The sequence below is a fragment of the Alexandromys fortis genome, unplaced genomic scaffold (genome assembly GCF_014885135.2).
Source record: "Alexandromys fortis isolate MF-2015 unplaced genomic scaffold, M_Fortis_MF-2015_v1.1 scaffold_8_9099976_23576923, whole genome shotgun sequence".
NCBI classification, from domain to species: Eukaryota; Metazoa; Chordata; class Mammalia; order Rodentia; family Cricetidae; genus Alexandromys; species Alexandromys fortis.
The window spans coordinates 10,597,550-10,604,492 of record NW_026067899.1 but is presented as its reverse complement, the minus strand read 5'-3'; positions in this window follow the sequence as shown (position 1 = coordinate 10,604,492).

Here is a 6,943-nt window from a genome sequence, read left to right as displayed (position 1 = left end):
GCAAAATGTGAAATACAATGTGCGTGTTTTTAAAAATTGAATTCGCTAGCAGATGGATGTAAAAAAGCAGGCAGACCACACTCATACGTATATTTGTGACTTTGCAGATTTCCTTAAAAATTTTTTCTCAGAATGAAAAATAGATCTGAATCATTTGAACAATATGCAAATAGTAGGATGATAGGTATGAATTCAAAAATATCTGATACCCAAGCATCACTGAGATTTTGGTTTAGTTTTACTTATCTTTGGGATGAGACAAACTATAATTAAAACAATATTATTCCGATACTTATTATTAATAACAAATAGTAATAAATATTACTAAGATAATTTATTTCACAAACATAGGACCATCTCACTTTTTAAAATCAATAGCCTGTCTTGCTAATCACTCTGAAATGGCAGCAGTTGACAATGACTCTTGCAATGTGCCAGGAGCCCTTCTAAAAATTCATCACACTCTAAGGTGAGACACATTTTCCCCACCTAGAGACATTTTGTATAATGTTTTAGTTCAATGAATTCATCTATGGATTTCCCATGTACCCTGTTTTCCTTTACTATTAACATCTGGTTTGTCCAACACAGTTTTTACAGTTAAGAAGCCAATACCCATATTTTATTGTTTTCTGAAGCTCATGCTTCATTCAGATTTACTTGCTTTTCTCTTACCCCTTTCCATTTAAGAATCTGATTAGGGCGCCACATCCCATCTTTGGCCGTGTCTTTTTGGGACCTTTTGTGGCTTCTCTGCATTTTACAGAAGAACAAGCATGGCACACATGGAGGGTAACAACTCATCACAGCCTCCTAGCTCCGTAGGCGGGAATGCTGGCCTCAAACCCAAGCAGTCTGAGAACAGATGTTTGGTTAACCTTTGCTCTAAATTATTGTTGCCTTAATGGTGCTTTTCATCTTGAAGTGCGTAGTTCTTTGTCAGTTCTGGCAGGCAAGTGGCAGAGTGGCATGTGTAACTGAGCCTGGTGGCACCTTGTAACAATGGAACAGTAGGCCCCCGATTCTTGGGAGCTTGAAGAGATTCTGGAGATCGCAGTTGGCTTAAAAAACAGAAACTGATTCTCCTTCTGGAGGCTCTCAATGAGCTCTGGCCTCTGCCCTAGCTCCAGACGACCCCCAGCTACCCTTGCGCTCCAGACTCACAGATCTATTACTTGGACCATCTCCTTCACATGGGCTTTCCTTCTCTGTGTCTCCTCTTCTTAAATGGACTCTGGTCCATTGAACTTCTGACCATCCCAAAGATTCAGGATGCTGTCCAAAAAGACCCTTAGCCTAGACATAGCTAAAAGGTCATTTTCCAAATAAGATTGCATTCACAGACATCATGAAGGTGGACGTAGCTTTCAGATACAACCATTTTTGATACCGCTGCAGATTAGTAATGCACATAGGTTTGTTATTGGAGTAAATGAGATAAAACTATATAAGATACCTGCATAGGTGGTATGTTTCTTAAAATGACAGTGTTTGGGTGGAAGTGTCACCCTAGCCCCTGGCATCCACAAATATTTGGGTTCAGGCTTCACCCCAACCCTTGGCACCTATATACCCAAAGAGTCTGGGATGTTTGGCTGGAAGCCTCACCCCAGCCCCTGGTATCCATATACCCAAAGAGTCTGGAATGTTTGGGTTAAGGTCATACCACAGGCCCTGCCATCCAGATATCCAGAGTCTAGAATGTTCCGGTGGAGGTTTCATCCTCAGCTCCCTCCTCTGGGAGTTGCCTCAGTCCAGACTTCAACCCTGAGAAAGTCCGCCACACGATGACCCTTCCCCCAGGTACTCAAGATCACTCCCACAAGGTATTTAAACTGCCCCCCCCCCCAGAGAACAAACGTGGTTTTCTGGTCTTCCTTCCCTGGCCCCTCTCTGGGGGCTGGAAAGACATCTGAGAACTTTGGTAGCCACTATGCCTGGTTTTTTCTAATCGGGTTTGATTTGGTCTAATTCGGATATTGAGTCAGTGAAGAGGCTTATGGGGTGCAGAAACTTTTCAGACAATTGTTTTTGTTATCATTATTTTGTGTAAGTTCTCTCGATACACAGGTGTTAAGTTGGATAAATATCCCGGATGCAATAACGCCACTCGTCCATGTCTAGTTTGTGTGTCTACCATTATATTATATTGTTTGTCTACCTTATCATTGTGTAACATTATGGATCTGGTTGTGTCTATGTTTGTAACATTTAGTTCTATCAGGAATTTTATAAGGTTTCTCTCCTCCCACCCCCTTTTCTCTGGTGACTGAGATAGAGCACATAGAGGGTGCCCTCAGTCAAGACTTTTCCCTAAGGACCCTTGTCCAAAAGACAAAAGCTTAAAAAAAAACCCTTTTTAAAAAGCTGCTTAAACCCTACAAAGGGTCTCTTCATCAAACCAGGGAGCGGGATGAATGCATTTCCTCACTTGTCCAGGTTGATAGATAGGCCGCAGGAAAACAGCTGGCCAGCTCAGCTGCTCCCTGCCCTGGGGTTAGCCTCTGCGGTCACTGGTTATGGCACTTCCGCTTTCTGTTCAGGATCTTTATCTGAGGGGCAGAATTCCAGCTGGGTACTGAACGCCAGGCTGGTCCCCACCCAAATGCATTGCACTGAAACTCCACCCACTGCCTCTGCTGTCTCCTGCGGTCTTTCCTTGCAGCCACAGGACTCTGAACTGGCTCCAGTAAGTTCTTTCTGCATTTGTCAGAGTCTTAGAGGGTCAGGGCAAGCAGGGAACTTAACCTGCCAAGTCGGAGCCCCCTCCATTGCCTCTCCAGTCCTTCCTTCTTTGAGCAGACGTGCATTAAACATTCATTCCCACAAGGCACCGTGCTAGGCAGGGGGCAATATGCAATATTAAGCAAGCTCAAAGGTCAACCTCCCAAGAGCCCAGAAAGGGTAAGTACCTCTCAGGCTGAGTGGATAGCTTATATAATCTTCAGTAATCATTGACGGCCTATGTTTTGCCTAGAAACATCTTAACATACCTATTTTTAACCTGAGGTTTAGCTGCTGACAGAACTTACTGGGTCTATGATTTTGGAAGGAGAGAAAAGATTGTATCTTCATTTGTGGCAATCCCACTTGGAATTACTTTGAAACCAACTAAACATTTCTTCCCAGTAACACAGCAAACTGCTGTAATATTAGCAGTTCCTGCAGCTCTCGTCAAGACAGGTCACACACGTTTGCCCATCACTTTACAGTTGCTACAGACATCTCAATACAGGGTCTACACGAAGCATCCTATCAAGATCACAGTAGACACTGGGATCACCGGTGGACCTGTTATCTACAGCGCTAATAAAGAATACATGGGTTGTAAAGTACATTCGTTTTTCAGTATTTCGATAACTGTTCAATCTTGTTGGTCTTTATTACGATGTATATTTTAGTGGAAACATTTCTTTTCCGCTAAACTGTTAAAGGTGTTTAGGAGAGGATAATAGTCACGCAAGCAGAAGACCTCTGCTTCTAGATCATCTGACCCCTACTGATATCTTTATCCTTTTATCTCTGAGATGAGATACAAACACATGTGCTCCTGGGCCTCACTGGTAACTATAAATATTTGTAAGAGTTGGGGTTCCAGCGTAGGACAGAGTATGTGGTACGATGTAGTATTGCTAGGGTTTCCTATTTAGAAAGGTATAATCAACTCCTTTTCAATTTTTTTTAGCATAATTAAATTCCTTAACCCTTGAGCCTGTGAGTTCCAGGCACAGTTCATTCGTATTGCATACCGTTCAGGGTCTAGTGTTTCTGAAGAAAAATATTCAGGAAACACAGAAGTGCTTCTGCTTATTTGAACACACACACATATGCACACGCCTGCAAACATAAAAGTTTTTGTATTACTTCTTCCTACTTAACATACTTGAATTGTTGAATTTCCTGTAGGGTAACCAAAAGGAGTCAACTTTTGACTCTCTTTGATGTTACTTTGGCCAATACTGTCAGAACGTTCTAAACCCCAAAGTTATGAGAGACTCTGAGGTTTGAAAAGGTACAGGAATGTGTCCTGACAAAATTTCAAAGTTGAAGATAGAAATCTCTTGATGAAACAAAGGCTCCACTTCCATTTAACCCATACTTTCTTAGCTTCACTCCAGTGTGACCCCGCTGATGGCTGGTTGTGATTCACACTTGGACATCCATACACCAGCTGGTGAAATCACGTCCTACTGAAGTGTATACAACTCCGGCCAGATGGCCTACACTTTCATCTGGGAACAGTACTGTCTTTACTCATCAAAGTCCAGGAACAGGACTGTTTTGTTAAGCTTGTTTCATTTGTTGTAGTTGCTAGTTTTTTTCAAATAATTAGATGGGACAAATAGAGGTGCCATTTGTGAGAAGAAAAGTTCCAAACTTGGAAATCACTAGATTAGCCTCATGTGTCTGTTCATTGACTTCTGGATGCATTACTGAAAGAAATGGACAAAATGACCACACACACACAAACTCACATACACAAACACATACACACAGGAAGTATGACCTTTTACAAGAATAACAAGGCCAGTTTATGGGTTACAGGGATTGGCAAATGGAAACCTTTCTGACTTTCTGAGACCAACTGTCTACCATACTACATCCCTGGGCAACACAGATCTTATACCCGCATCTTGCATCCGTGTCCCGGGAGAACAGGATGGTGTGATTTTGAACAAATCACCAATATACTTCACAACTCATTTTTTCCAACCCCGCCTCCACAAATGACAGTTATGAGTCTTAGACTAATAAAATGATTTCCATTACCCCCAAACCTGCCATGTCAAGCTTCTCCATTCACACAGAGATGACTAAAGCCCCCTTAGTCTACTTCAAGAAGCTTAAGGTGTCTCACCTCCCAAGCCTTGTTCTCTCGCCCACACATACACAGCTGACTCCAGTAAATCTATGGTGTCTCCTCACAGCCTACAGAATAAAATCCAATGACCTTACCCTATTCAGAGTCCCCCAGAGTTCTACCCCAATCTATCACTGAGTTACTGTGTAGGGCTAGCCCAGAAAACCATTTCCTGATGACAGATTGTTTTTAAGCCATTCCCAAAAACACACAAAGACAAATGAACAAACAAAACCAAATCTCTGTGCGTATTCTTTCCATTGCTGGAAATGCCTGCACATGCCCACAGAGGTACTTGGATCATGCAAACACCGTACATCCTTAACCGACACATTCATGTCCCCGTCTCTTTACTGTACCCTGAGGTCACAATACCAATCTTATATGAATCCCACAACCCCAAATATATTGCTCATTTGGGATTTATTGTAGACTCTGTTGTGACATTTATACTTTAACTCAACTATATTTCAATTTCTTTCCTTTGAGAACTAACACCATTTCAATCACATAGTAGGCATCCCATAAACCCTGACTTTGTTGTGCATTGATTTCTGACTTCTCTGCCTTTTCTTATCATTAGCAGGAGGATAACTCGTGTGACTGGCGGAATCAGAGAAAGCAAAACAGAACTATACAAGTATGCTGTTCTCTTGGCCACCGTTTTCCAGAGCTGGGCGTCTCTTGCAGGTCTGTTGTTGCAGCCTGTGTATTCTGCTTGCCAAACAGAATGTGGGAGGAGGCAGTCTCAGCCTGTCTCCTTCCCAGGCTCCAGGCAGTGTGACCTCAGTAGAACCTGACAAGGAGAAAACCATGTGTCTCAAGTCAGCAGCAGGCCTAGCTTGGCCTGCCCCTGCTCTAGACTGCTCCCCTTTCTTCCAGGTGGCTCTAAGCTATAGACAATCAGGTCTGTACCTCGAATGTTGGGAGGAGGAGGTAGGTCTGGGGTAGTCAGGACATTCACACTGCTCTTGCACCATAGATCTCGAGAGATACTAGAAGATCTGTCATGGGGAGATGACTAAAAATTGTGGGAAGGGCCAGATTGCTCATCGTCCTCCTGGTAATGATGGATATCGTAATTGAGCAAGCACAAGTTTACTGACTACTCAGTTCAGGTAACTATAGCGTAACAGAACATTGGAAGCAGAGCTCCTGTTGACATTGTAGATTTGCTTACAATAACAATTGTCTCAGAGAGGGAAATAAACTACTTTAAGGAAGAGGCCTTTGATCTATTTTGTGTGGACACCCACGGTCTCTTTAGACCTTTTCTTCCTTCAGGCCCTTAGCTCTACTGAGCTCTATTAGCATCTTTTGGTATCTGTGAGCAACAGAAGCATAAACACTTTTTCTTGCTAGGTGCGGTGGTTCACACCCATACTTGTTACATTCAGGAAGCTGAGGCAGGAGAATTGCCAGAAGTTCTAGGCCAGCTTGGATTAGCCTGTGAGACCTTGTCTCTAAAAACAAGAAAAGCACTAACAACCGCACAGGATTTGTTTTGTTTTCCTTTGTTCTGGAGAGAAAATCCGAGGAGAAAGTAGGAGATACAATGAGGGAAAGTGTGTGATTTCAACTCTTTATCTGGCAGGAAAGTCTAAAGCCCTTCTTCTGCGCACTTCCCAGTTTAGTCAAGTTGACGGTCTCGATCAGTCACCACAAACGCAGGCAACGGGCCTGCAGGATGGGAGGTGCAGCTAATTCGGTCTATTCTGTGTGTCCTTCGGAACCTCTCAGGATTAAGGTATGTAGCCAGAAGTCAGGGACCGCTGGAGAGTTTGGGAGTTTGCTGATTCACTCGCCTTATACTTACCGGCTTCGTGGGAGAAGCCGTTTAGTCTTTCGTTCAGCACAGGTCACTAAAATGGAGAAGCCCAGCTTGAGGAGGAGGAGAGTACCCATGGGTTGCCTGCCAAGAGGCTTTGTGTGTCAGGAGCTGTGTGTGTGGCTGTGTTGGCGGTCTGTGTGGGGGACTGGAACCATTGATAAGGGAAGGGTGAGGGCAGGCAAGATGAGAGACCGTGGTTTGAGGTAGGTAGGTAATGGTTTTTAAATCAGCAGCCATTTTGGATAGCCACT